Raw genomic sequence first — 14,270 nt, 5'->3', positions numbered from 1 at the left:
GTTTATATTAGACCAGTCAACTTTAAATGTCTCCAAATAAGACAAATTTTTCCTTAAAAGACTGAAGTTACACAATTCAGGTTAGTTCTCTGACAGCAGTTTGCTACTTAAATTCAGTAAAATTTTAACTTAGCGAAAGGAGGAGAGCAACTACAGAGCAAACATGCCGCTGAAAATCATTAGCAAGAAGATCTGTAGAACCCTATGAGGTCTGATCACACATTACACTCAGAGGACTCCCTCCTCCAGCCGAGAGACAGACTAGCAACCTTCTTCTCATCAGAGTGGTGATATTTCACATATAAATAGGCCACGATAAGTGCTCCTCTGGGTATGAGCCTAATTTACAGATATTGATACTTTCCCTGTTGCTACAGATGGTAGAATTCACTGAAAAACATGTTGCTTCTCAAAGCTTTATGAGACAATTACACAACAGCATACATGGATGACATACATGTACATTGCTTTTCATATAGCATAGACTATTATATACATATAGGAAAGGATATATATATATATATATATATATATATATATATATATATATATATATATAGTAGCCTCAGGGGTGCTGGGAAATACCTTACCATTTCGTGACACCAGGACACCGTTAGCCTATACACGGTCCGAGGTTGGAGACAGCTTCTCCTGGGCCAGACATGGCGAGTAAAGGAACACATTGATGTCAGGTTACAGATAACTGTCTTTATTGAGCAGGGTGCAGATGTTGATACACACAGACAGTATGGTACAGAGTGGAGAGGATGCAGTGTAACCCCTTGGGAGCCCTGTTGCCTTGCTGAGACTTGTTGTGCTTTCACCCAATAGATTGATATTGACTTGAGAGAGGATTGAAGATTGATCCAGGTAGCTAGGGTTCTGTCAAGGTCCAGTAGCTTCCTCTGCCAGGGCATGGACTTCCACCGTGCGGGCGATCCTTGCAGAATGACTGGATAAGACTTTAAATGATAGATTTGTTCTGGGCCTTCTCTTTAGAGCTTCTCCACACACCTCACACCTTTACCACACTTATGCTCAGGAAAAATTGGAGATCAACTGGAGCAACTCCTCCCCCCCACTACACTATCTGGCCAAGAATTTAGGGGTTCCCATTGGGCATACAGGGTCACATGGGCTTGCACTGCTCCACTCTTAACGGTATAACATGTGCCTTCCTTTGAAATTTTGTTCTCCACACGATTCCTTGTTGGTCATGTTAATTCTTCGCTTTTTTCTTATTTTCTAGCGTCACTCTCATATACACCTCATTTCCACTTAGAAAATTTGTGTAACGATAATACAATACAATATTCAACTTACCTTATTCATTATAAACAATATTAGTAATTTTATCTCACCCAAAACTGTCGTACAGAATTTTCTGGAATCACATTATGTATTTTATGTTCCTCTTTTTATTATTTTTTTTTTACTGTTATCAATATTTCCCTTTAAATGTTTACAGACATGTTGTATACAGTGGTCCCTCAAGTTACAATATTAATTGGTTCCAGGACGACCATTGTATGTTGAAACCATTGTATGTTGAGACCAGAACTCTATGGAAACCTGGTAATTGGTTCTAAAGGCACCAAAATGTCATCCAAAAATAGGAAAAAGTGAGGATTAAAGAAAAATAAGTAGATAACTAATACAGATAAAGCAAATCCTTACATATAAAAGTAAGAAAGATCTGCTGGGAGCTGTAAATCACTGTCTATGTCAGTGTTTCCCAAGCAGGGAGCCTCCAGCTGTTGCAAAACTACAACTCCCAGCATGCCCGGACAGCCAACGGCTGTCCGGGCATGCTGGGAGTTGTAGTTTTGCAACAGCTGAGGCCACCCTGCTTGGAAAACACTGATCTATGTAGAGGACAGGAGCTTCTTCAGGGTCCTGTACAGTACACACAATGTCCTAAAAAAGTAATGGAGTCGCCCTCACCTGGTGTCCAAAGGAGCAGCTAACCCTGGTACAGGTAAAGTGTACAGAACATGTAATACCTCCCTGTACTGTAGGGGGCGCTACCAGACACCAGTCAGTGCATACGCTTCAGTAATACAGGGGTTTTACCAGTGAACGCACATTCTGATTGGCCGATTCTTCCAGCCATTGACAGGTATCACAGATCTGGACTGTCTGTACATTGTATGTTGAGTCTGGTTTCAACTTACGATGGTGCAGAAAAGACCATTGTATGTTGAAACCATTGTATGTTGAGACCATTGTAAGTTGAGGGATCACTGTACTTGCTGGTTATACTTCAATATAAAATCTATTGAAAAGAAATATTTAAAGACAAAACGGTGCGCACCTGGTGAAGATCGTAAGGTATAATCTGTGGTAAGAAAAGGGATTCGTCTCTTACCAAATGGTGTTATGCTTAGAGCACAACACCTAAAATGGCATGTAGAGTGGTAGGTCAGCTGCACACGGGTCCTGCCGGTATAGGGATGCTAGTACCAGAATGAATAGGATCGGAGATTCGGACATCAGAGGTCAGCAACAATGGGATATCTCTGGAGCGCTGGACCATCAAGGATACACGGTAGGTAAAACTTGCAAACCCCACTAAAACGTTTGCAAGTTTTACCTATCGTGTATCCTTGATGGTCCAGCGCTCCAGAGATGTCCCATTGTTGCCGACCTCTGATGTCCGAATCTCCGAACATATTTAAGTACACATATAAATAACAGATAACATAATACTTATGAAAATAGATTAAGCATTTGATAAAGGGCTTCATCATAATAATAACAACATTCAGTCCTTTAGTGGGCCCAACACCTGTGCCGCAGGTCTGCCTGAGGAAGTCCAAAGCCACAGGACCAGCCTTTGGTGCTGAGACACCACATGTATGTATGGAGAAAGAGAGTGAGAGGGAGGAAGAGAGAAAAATATGTTCCGTATGGGGATTTGCTCTTACTCTGGACAGTTCCTGACATGGACAGAGGTGTCAGCAGAGAGCACTGTGGTCAGACAGAAAGGAAATTCAAAAAGAAAATAACTTCCTGTGGAGCAAAGTGCAGCTGAAAAGTATTGGAAGGATTAAGATTTTTTAATAGAAGTAATTTACAAATCTGTTTAACTTTCTGGCACCAGTTGATTAAAAAAAAATGTTTTCCAGTGAAGTACCCCTTAAAATTAAAATCCCTTAAACAAATTTACCAAATGTCCCTCAGTAGATACGGTCTGCTAGGGATTTCAAACGTCTTCTGAATTTCTCATATCTTACCCAACTTTCCTTGGATGAGATATGCCCTTTTTGAAACCGGGTAGATGTATATAATAGGTACCTTGGGGATATGTAGTCAACTCCAACCACCATTCATGTCAATTAAAATCACGTTTTTATCTGTTTCAATATTCCGATTGTCGATTATTTTGTATTCAATCTTCTGCATGTGAGGAAATTTCAAAGTGGATTCTTCATTAAAATGCACTTAAGGAGGAAGTTCTTTTCTTTTTGAATTTCCTTTCTGTCTGACCACAGTGCTCCCTGCTGACACCTCTGTCCATGTCAGGAACTGTCCAGAGCAGGATAGGTTTGCTATGGGGATTTGTTCCTGCTCTGGACAGTTCCTGACATGGACAATTGAGTCAAGATGGTAGCTGGAGCTCTGCTTACCTGTACACGCCGCTATGCTTGAAATGGTCTGATAGACTATACAAGTGGATTGCAGAAATTAAAGCAAAAAAAAAAGGGGAGAAGTACACCAAATGTACAAAAAAAAAATCTTTATTAGAAAATGCATAAATCACTTGAGACAACAAGAAACCCCCATAAAAACATTTAAAAGAGGCATAAACATGCCCTCCCCCAACAGGGGGGAGCCCGTAGGACCCCTCCCAGGACACCTGTATAAATATATAAGTTCTAACACCGCCTCTAAATATACATCCAAATAACAAGATAATTCAATATCTATACAATCTGCATATGTTACCACAGAATCCCTGCCAAATACAATATACAACCTGATTAAAGGGAAATCCCCAAGTATAGCAGACAAGAGGCTGGGAAATGCAAGAATCAAGAAGCAATGTAATGAATGAATAATCCCTATACAGGCGTCCCCCAGAACCCCACGAGTTCCGTCACCTACTGGTGACTTCCTCAGGGGTGTTATGTGGTAACATATGCAGATTGTATAGATCTTGAATTATCTTGTTATTTGGATGTATATTTAGAGGCGGTGTTAGAACTTATATACTTATACAAGTGTCCTGGGAGAGGTCCTACAGGCTCCCCCCTGTTGTGGGAGGGCATGTTTATGCCTCTTTTAAATGTTTTTATGGGGGTTTCTTGTTGTCTAAAGTGATTTATGCATTTTCTAATAAAGATTTGTTTTGTACATTTATTGGGTGTGCGCTACATGGTGAACTTCTCCCCTTTTTTTGCTTTGACGATTACATGGTACACACGGTAGCACCCCTGTTTACTATTAAGAACTTATATATATAGATGAGCCTGCTAGTGTTTTTGGTACCACTGCATGTGGAAATGTACCGCTGCGTGTGGAACTATTAAAAGATAATGTTAATGATCGCATACGGTAAAAGACATAAACAAAAAAAAAAGTGCAAAATTGCTCATTTCTGGTCACATTACATCCCAGAAAAAATGATATATAAATAAAAAGTAAGCAAATATGCAAAAGTAGTACAAATAATAAATACAGATCACTGCACAAAAATGAGCCCCAGATATGGAAAAATAAGAAAGTTATAAGGTATCAGATTAGGGAAATTTTGAAAATACTTATTTTGTTTAACCCCTTAGGGACTCAGCCTATTTGCACCTTAAGGACTCAGCAAATTCTTTATTTAGCATTTTCGTTTTTTCCTCCTTCCCTTCCCTAAAAATCATGACGTTTTCAATTTTTCACCTACAGACCCATATAAAAGGCTTGTTTGCTGTGTCACCAATTGTACTTTGTAATGACATCACTTATTTTATAATATAACCTGCGGCGAAACAAAAAAATAATTTTTGTGGGGTGAAATAAAAGAAGAAACGCCATTTAGTAAATTTTGGGTGCTCCCGTTTCTAGGCAGTGCAAGTTTTGGTAAAAATGACATCTTATCTTTATTCTGTAGGTCCATACGGTTACAAGGATACCCAATTTATGTAGGTTTTATCTTATTTTAATACTTTAAAAAATTATAAACTACATGCACCAAAATTAGTATGTTTAAAATTGTCATCTTCTGACCTCTATACCTTTTTTATTTTTCTGTGTACAGGGCAGTATGAGGGCTCATTTTTTGTGCCGTCATCTGTAGTTTTTATTGGTTCTATTTTTCTTTTGATGGGACTTTTTGATTGCTTTTTATTAATATTTTTAACGTATATGAAGTTACCAAAAATGCACAATTTTGGATTTTGGTCTTCTTTTACGTATACGCTATCAACTGTGTGGCTTAGCTAACCTAATATTTTAATAGTTCGGACATTTATGCACACGGCGGTACCACATATGATTATTTTATTTTATTTACCATTATTTTATTTAAAAAATGGGAAAAGGGGAGTGATTTAAACTTTTAATAGGGAAGGGGTTAAGGAACTTTTATAAAAAAAATGTTTACACTTTCCAATCAGTGTTATGCCAATTCAAAGCACTGATCAGTGTAACCGGCGATCTGCTGCTCTAATCTGCTGCGCAGGCATGGAGCAGTAGATTGCTGATCGGACAAAGGAGAGGCAGATGAGGACCCTCCCATCGTTCGGTAAGCTGATCGGGACATTGCAATTTTGTCGTGATAGTCCTTGATCAGCTCTGCTGAGCTGCCGGGATTCTTTTACTTTCACTTTAGCACTTTAGACGCCGCAATCAACTTTGATTGCGGAGTCTAAAGGGTTAATGCCAGGCAGCGGCCCGATCTGCCCGTAGCAACCGGGACCCGTTAAACTGGACCAGGGCGTACAGTCGATACGTCATTTCTTGGAAAATTCCCAAATTTGATTACATTTTTCATTTTCACGGACCACTGTTCCAAAAAATCTGTCAGACACCTGGTGGGGCATAAATGTTCTTTTCATTTTCTCATCCAACTTTAATGAAAATTCGTCAAACACCTGTGGGGTGTTAAGACTCACTATACCCCTTGTTACATTCCGTGAGGGGTGTAGTTTCCGAAATGGGGTCACATGTGGGTATTTATTTTTTTGCGTTTATGTCAGAACCGCTGTAAAATCAGCCACCCCTGTGTGCAAATCACCAATTTAGGCCTCAAATGTACATGGTGCGCTTTCACTCCTGAGCCTTGTTGTGTGCCCGCAGAGCATTTTATGTCCACATATGGGGTGTTTTTTCCTGTTAGTGCAAATTTTTTATTTTTTTTTACACTAACAGGCTGGTGGAGCCCCCAACTTTTCCTTTTCATAAGGGGTAAAAGGAGAAAAAGCCCCCCAAAATTTGTAGTGCAATTTCTCCCGAGTACAGAAATGCCCCATATGTGGCCCTAAACTGTTTCCTTGAAATATGACAGGGCTCTGAAGTGAGGGAGCGCCATGCGCATTTGAGGACTACATTAGGGATTGCATAGGGGTGGACATAGGGGTATTCTACACCAGTGATTCCCAAACAGGGTGCCTCCAGCTGTTGCTAAACTCCCAGCATGCCTGGACAGTCAGTGGCTGTCCGAAAGTGCTGGGAGTTGTTGTTTTGCAACAGCTGGCGGCTCTGTTTTGGAAACACTGCCGTACAATACGTTTTTCATGTTTATTGGGGGGGGGTCAGTGTAAGGGGGTGTATATGTAGTGTTTTACCCATTATTATGTGTTAGAGTTGCGTAGTGTAGTGTTTTTAGGGTACATTCACACTGGCGGGTTTACAGTGAGTTTCCCGCTAGGAGTTAGCACTGCGGTGAAAAATATGCCGCAGCTCAAACTCCAAGCAGCAAACTTACTGTAAACTCGCCCGTGTGAATGTACCCTGTACATTCACATGGGGGGGGGCAAACCTCCAGCTGTTTCAAAACTACAACTCCCAGCATCCACTGATGTAGTCAAGCAACAGCTGGAGGTACATAACTACAACTCCCAGCATGCCAATACAGCTGTTTGGGCATGCTGGGATTTGCAGTTTTGCAACATCTGGAAAGCTACAGTTTAGAGACAACTGCACAGTGATTTCCAAACTGTGGCCCTCCAGATGTTGTAAAACTACAAATCCCAGCATGCCCAGACAGCAAACAGCTGTGTGGGCATGCTAGGAGTTGTAGTTTTGCAAGATCTGGAGGGCTACAGTTTAGAGACCACTGTATAGTGGTCTCAAACTGTAGCCCTCCAGCTGTTGCAAAACTACAGATCCCAGCATGCCCAAACAGCTGTCTGGGAATGCTGGGAGTTGTAGTTTTGAAACTGTATAGTGGTCTCAAACTGTAGCCCTCCAGATGATGCAAGGCAACTCACCGGCTTCCGTAGGATCCAGGGAGCCGCATCGCCGTCCTGTGCTGCTGCCGATCTTCACTGTCGATCATCGCCTCCTTCGCGGCCGATGGGTAAGTGGAATTTTGCGCCGTCCCCGTCAGTTTCCCTGTTCTTCCCTGCCTATTGAGGGTGGGCAGAACATGGAAATCGAAAGTTAACCCCCCTCTGTTAATGGTCGTTGCTTCTATACAACCAATAGCAGGGATAGGAGGGGTGGCACCCCTGCCACCTCACTCCTAACCCTTCAGGGGGATCATGGGTGTCTTGGACAACCCCGATCCCCCTTATTTTCCGGGTCACCAGGTCACCATAGACCCGTATGACCCAGAATTGCGCAAAGCTCCAGTGTGAATTCACTGGCGATTTGTGGTGATCGCCGACATGGGGGGGGGGGGGGGTCTGATGACTCCCCTGGGCATTTGCAAGGGGGAGCCTGCTGAACGATATCAGCAGTCACCCCGGTCCGGTCCCCGCCCTACACGTGGCAGGGACCGGAATTCCCCATGACTTACCGGAACGTCATGGGTCCTTAAGACCCAGGGTGTCGTGACGTAGCGGTACGTCATGGGTCCTTAAGGGGTTAAGTGCTCTCTGCTGACATCTCTGTCTGTCTCGGGAACTGCACAGAGCAGAATAGGTTTGCTATGGGGATTTGTTTCTACTCTGGACAGTTCCCGAGACAGGTGTCATCAGGGAGCACTTAGACAGAAAAGAACAACTCAACTTCAGCAGCTCAAAGTAATTCACAAATCTCTTTAAAGGGGTTATCCAACATAAGGTGATTTTAGTACGTACCTGGCAGAAGGATCTGCACTTTTCTTGGGGCTAAATGGCTATGTTGTGAGATTACCATAATACTGTGACTAGCTTTTTTGAACTGGTATTTCCTGTTTGACTTTTCTTTTTTCGACTACAAATCCCACAATTCCATTTTACTCCCTCCCACACATAAGCCACCCCACCCATTGAAACATAAATGAGCGGCATCCATTCGGAAGACCTGTGGTTTTCAATCAGGGTGCCTATAGTTATTGCATTAGTTTCAGATTGATCTCTCTCCCACCAAGCGATCGCTCCACCCATTGAAGCAGACAGGCTCCCTGTCATCAGCTGAAAAATCTGAGACAACAGTAATTTTGTATGCTGTTAAAAATAAATATTGGGGTGAAAATCACAGAAGAATTGTGAGAAAACCGTCACACACAGGTACAGACACTATATTATGAACTACACTAACTTTACAGCCCCTGTAGCATAGTCAAATAAAAACTTTCTGGAGCCAGTTGATATATAAAAAAAAGTTTTTTCCTGGATAACCCCTTTAAGAGGTTAAAAGCAGTACAGTGTAATAAGAGAAAAGCATGTAAACATGGGAATTATTTTAATCTTATTGATCCACAGAATAAAGAGACTATGTCAGTTCTACCATAAAATGCACTGCATAAAAACAAAACCTCCCAAAATTTAGGTTTTCTTTTCAGTTTCCCGACACAAATAATATTATTTTTTGTTTTGCAATACACTTTAAATGAAAGGTGTCATTACTATAGGTCGCACAAAAAACAAGCCCCCATATGAGTTTGTGGATGGAAAATATGTGATATAATATGTTTCTTAGAAGACAAGAAAGAAAAAACTTGTATGCAAAAATCATATGGGTTGTGTCTTTAAGGGGTTAAAAACCACGGACTTTCGATTTCGGCGTGTGGATGTAAAGAGCGGGGAGACAGTGCTCCATCCTGTTCATACCTTTCTCCCATCCCCACCATGGTTATCTGTCATATTTTGGGCTCTGCCCTATCCTACCGGCTGTCTGAGAGGCTGAGGAATCAGATGGACCACTTTCTGCCCCAGAGCGGGGACGGAGAAAGCTAGATGATGACTGCAATATCTTTGCCGCAGGGAGAGGTGGACCATGTCACTGATGATGAGTCAGTGCTATCGGCACTACCAATACGAGCAGGAGCTATTCCTCACCTGCATCCAGGTTTGAACGATTCTCTACTTCCAGGTCTCCCTTTCTCATTCCAATCACTAGCTCTTATACTTGCAGTGGAGGTGGCAAAACTACTATTGCCAGACATGAAACAGCAAATTGATACCACCATAGCCACAACTTTAACTTTCATCCAGGGAGAAGTTACCCTACACACGTGCCAAATAGCTGAACTAGAAGAGAGACTCATTGTGGTGGAAGAAGAAATGATGTCCACTAAACAGCAATTACAACACTCTTAAAGGCAAACAAAAGCTTTACAGGAAAAGACCGACGACTTAGAAAATCACTCTTGTCAGAGCAATCTCCAGTTAGTCGGATTGCCAGAATTCATTCCGTTCCATCAGCTGCATACCATTTGTGCGGAAGACCTGCCACAAGCGCTGGGATTGAACACTTGCTACACCGTTGAAAGGACTCATTGGCTGGGGCCACAGAGACAACTGTCGGCCACTTCCTCCAACTCGGCTGAGCCATTTGGGCTCACCGTGTTTTGTTGTTCAATGATTTTTCGGCCGAGGTGGCCAAAAGACGCAAAGCGTTTTCTCCCATATGCTCTCAGCTGGTGGCCCAGCAATGCAAATTTGTCCTCTAATACCTGGCGATACTTTGCATATTCAAAAATGATGGCACTAAACATTCCATTAGATATCTAGGTATTAACCTGGGTCACACTCCGTTATCACTATATAATCTAAACTATCCCCCACTAATTTCCAAAATACAGAAAGAACTCCTTCATTAGCACCAACTCCCCTTGCCACTGTCCAGTAGAATACAGCTTATAAAAATGATGAGCTTCCCCAAATTACTCTATCCGCTGTAGACAATACCCCTGCTGTTACGTCATGTTGATGTCAAGAGTCTACATTCGAGTTTTATGAAATTCATATGGGCAGATAAACGCCCCAGGGTCAGGGGGTTTACAGCTGCCAAACGTTAGACTCTACAATTTAGCGGCCATTTTCCGACATGTTCATGATTGGTTACACGATACAGCCTATTTCTCTAATACATGACTGGAGAAAAGTATATGCCCCTTGGGTTCATTGCAGACGTTATTTCACCTCTCCGATAAGGATATTCACCAAGTGCTCAGAAACAATCTATTATTTAGTGATACTCTGGCAGCTTGAAAGGCGGTGAGAAAACTGTTTGGATTTGGATTCTTCCACAGATGGATTCTTCCATCTGTGGCATACACCCGCCTTACAACTTTGTGCAAGTAATCCTGCTCATAAATTATGGGTAGGGAAAAATATACTGACTTTTGGGGATTTTCTGGTGGATTCTAATGGTACTGTTCTGAAGTTGGATAATTTTAAAGGAAAATATGGCCTTCCTGACTCTCATCATTGGCTGTATAATCAATTTTGTTCCTTTTTCTGGTGTCTGGTGCGGGGGTATGCCACGGTGGAGAAACCAGCTAAATTTGATAGTTTAGTGGATACTGCTGAAAGCCATTATTCCCTTTCGCTCATCTGGGAACCATCAGGGATGTAGCGTTAAAGAGACCGGCTGCAATGGCCCTCACAAAATGGTCCTCTCATGTAGATTCTTCCGATTTACAATCCTGTATAAATTGGCAGTCTGTAGCTCCACCCTGAGTACACAATTGCGAGAAGTCCATTGGAAAATAATACATACCCCCCACCTCATCCATATCTTATATACAGCACGTGTCAGTTGCCCAGGGCGGATTCGTGGCATTGCTTGTTGGAAGGTCCACAAGTTTCATGCTTATGGACAGAAGTCCGAGCACACAATTTGGGGTTCTCAACTTCCCACTATACCAGAGCCTTACATATTTAATTACCTCCCTACCAAGGAATCAGATCCTCCAGATAGGGGAAAATTACATAAAGGCATTCACTTGTTTCTGTTAGTCACAAAACTTTGTCTGTTACGACATTGGTGAAGGCGAATACTTGCAAATATTTATGAAATAATGTATGAGTGTCTTGCTCTATGTACACATAGAATTCACTCTACGTTGTTTTCAAAGGAACTTACACTGCTATATTTTTTCTTTCAGACACACAAAATGCACTTTAGTATAGACCATTTTAATAAAAAAAAATCTAGTATAATGTAAATTTTTATAGTAAATACAAGACACATATTCCAGTATTTGTTACCATTATTAATGTATGTGATCTTGTAGAAGTAATGATAAATAGTAGGATATGGAGAATGTGGAAGCACCTTAAACTCTCATTGAAAGCACTGAAAAGTCAGGTATTGCTCAAAGCAGATGAGGAAACCTTTGAAGAATATGTACATCAGAGTTGGGTAAAAGAATATTAAATCCAGATGGAACTAAGCAGAAAAAATTACTTGAAAACAGATAACATCAAAGACAAAATATTTATCAACATTTTAACACCTGGGAATCTTGAAAGGATAATGTGGAACCAATGTTTGAAAAACTAAGATAATCCTTCAGTAACTACAAATCACTCTATAACTTATAAAGCTCCTTGTGGGAGGGGCAGACACTTAACACCTCCCCTGCTTACTGTGACTAGTTATACCAGCTCCCTGCAGCTACCACTTGTGTGAGCTCACTTCTATACTAGCATTTTAATACTGGCTATTTATAAATTCATATGCAGTCAGCTTCCTCTAGTGGTGACTGCACGCAGAAATAATTAAAAGGGTCCTGCATTTGAAAACATATCCGCCATCCACATGATAGGGGATAAGTGTCTGATGGTGGGGGGTGTTGCCTGAATCTCCATGAGCACAAGCGCACGATCAACACATTACCTCCATGCATTTTCTATGAGGGCGCTGGAGATACACAAGTACAGCGCTCATGTATCTTCAGCACTTAAGTAGAGAGTTTATGGAGGTGGTGTGTTGACACCCACCATGCTGCCAACCCTGCTCCCCCGGCGTGGGATCAGACACTTATTCCCTATCCATTGGGCAGAGCTGCAGAATAGGCATATAGGCATACATTAACATTTTTAACATGCTGGCTGATTTATCCATTGACGTGACTTTCCAGATTATTTTATTAGCATTAATGTTTGGGGTGTTGGCATATTGATAGATGTGACCTAAGATGTCAGGTATCTATGTGTACCGGTTGCTGAGCTGTAAAAAGGAACTATTGACTCCTCATTTGATGCTAAACTAGAGATCTTTTCTCTTAAAATTTAGTGCACAAGTAAAGTTTCTTTGCTCGTTAGGGACTCATACACACGAGCCTATGATGGAACGAAATTTATGGATCCCTAATATAGTCCTTATAGGCTCATAAGGGAACAGACTGTACATGTGTGACTCTAACTCTGCACAGAAACACAGATTTTTTTTTGTATATTAAATCTATAAGGCTAAATGTGTCCCATTGCATGATGTATTACTGAGATACTCTCACATAGCACCATATGGCAGCACATGACAAGGATTCCATATGACATCATACAGAGTAGGTGCTAACAGCTTTGCCATGTGATTCAATTCAGCCTCCGCTCTGATTCCTGATCATTGTTAGCACCATATTTCCATGTTAATAATATATGCGTGAATGTATTTATTGTGGTGTAAATGCTGTGAAACAGATTTGGACACTTTGCTAGCAGGTTGTCAGGTTTGTGTTGCCATAAAGAGAGTTCTAGTTAGAATGTGTAACTGATGATGAGTAGTGTCTCATGGCTTTGGTTAAATGGGTAGTTCGGGGAACTAAACCCATAGCGCATTCTTTCCCTCTCACCAACCTATGTATTTGACTAAATATAATGTATTAGCTTTATAGAGCAGTTTCCCTCTTTTAGCTGTCACTTACATGCAGGGAGTGAGAGAAAGACGTCATTATCAGACTAGCCCCCACCCTCCTGGAAGACAAACACCATGTGGTTTCTGTCTTTTCTAGGGATCTGGCTTTACAGCCATGCCTCCCCTCCCTGTGTGAGGATCTTGCTGGGAGAGAAACCAGTGTCACCTCAGCACATAAAACTGCTATTTGCCTGCTGTAGATCTAATCACTGACTGCTGCCATTCAGAGCATAGCATGATTTATTGCTGGGGGAAGGATAGTTTGAAAGAAAAGACACGTACAGTGTGTGGTGCTGACTGTGTTTACAACAACACAGCATGCACACAGTCAGCCGCACTGACTGCTGGGAGTTGTAGTCTGGGCTGCAAGCAGGGAAAAAGAATATTCAGGAGACAACAGGGGAGACAGGAGCTGGCAAAATCACAGAACAGGTATTGTGGTGGCTTTGGGGCATTTTTATTTTTCTTAACTTCCCCGGGTCACCCCTTTAACTGACAGTTCCCACTAACCCCTATGCCAAATATAGAAGCGATTGGCATCAAAGCCCCGGAAATAAATACTTCAAAAGCCAGGATTTATGGATAACAGCTTGTTCTTTATTGATGTTGCAGATCCTATATAACAGAGAACAGTGATGATGTTACAGACTGTGAATATCACACTTGATAGACATATTAGGTAGAGACAGCCGATAGTATGTCACTGTTGCAGTCCTTAAACAATGTAAAGAATATAGACTTGGGAATTTGGTTGATTTGTAGTCCTTCTAAGTAGACAGGTTCTCTGTACCTAGTGGTATGTGATAGTCTCAGAAGCATGCAGCGGTTCTGGCCTGGACTACATTGCACTTGCAGAATGAGATTAGACACTTGAAACTTTAGAGTGCAAATTGAGAGTTACCATTAGACTAACTTGACTTGAGACAGACTTGACCTGGCTGTACCCAGGGGTGGGCTGATGACTCATGGGGCTCCTAGGCAATAGAGGATCATGGGGCCCCACCATACGCCCACCCATGTGTAAGACACCCATATAGATGCCCCACCCA

This window comes from Hyla sarda, chromosome 8, assembly GCF_029499605.1.
Source record: "Hyla sarda isolate aHylSar1 chromosome 8, aHylSar1.hap1, whole genome shotgun sequence".
Classification (NCBI taxonomy): domain Eukaryota; kingdom Metazoa; phylum Chordata; class Amphibia; order Anura; family Hylidae; genus Hyla; species Hyla sarda.
The sequence above is the reverse complement of the archived record's forward strand: the minus strand, read 5'-3'. Positions refer to the sequence as shown.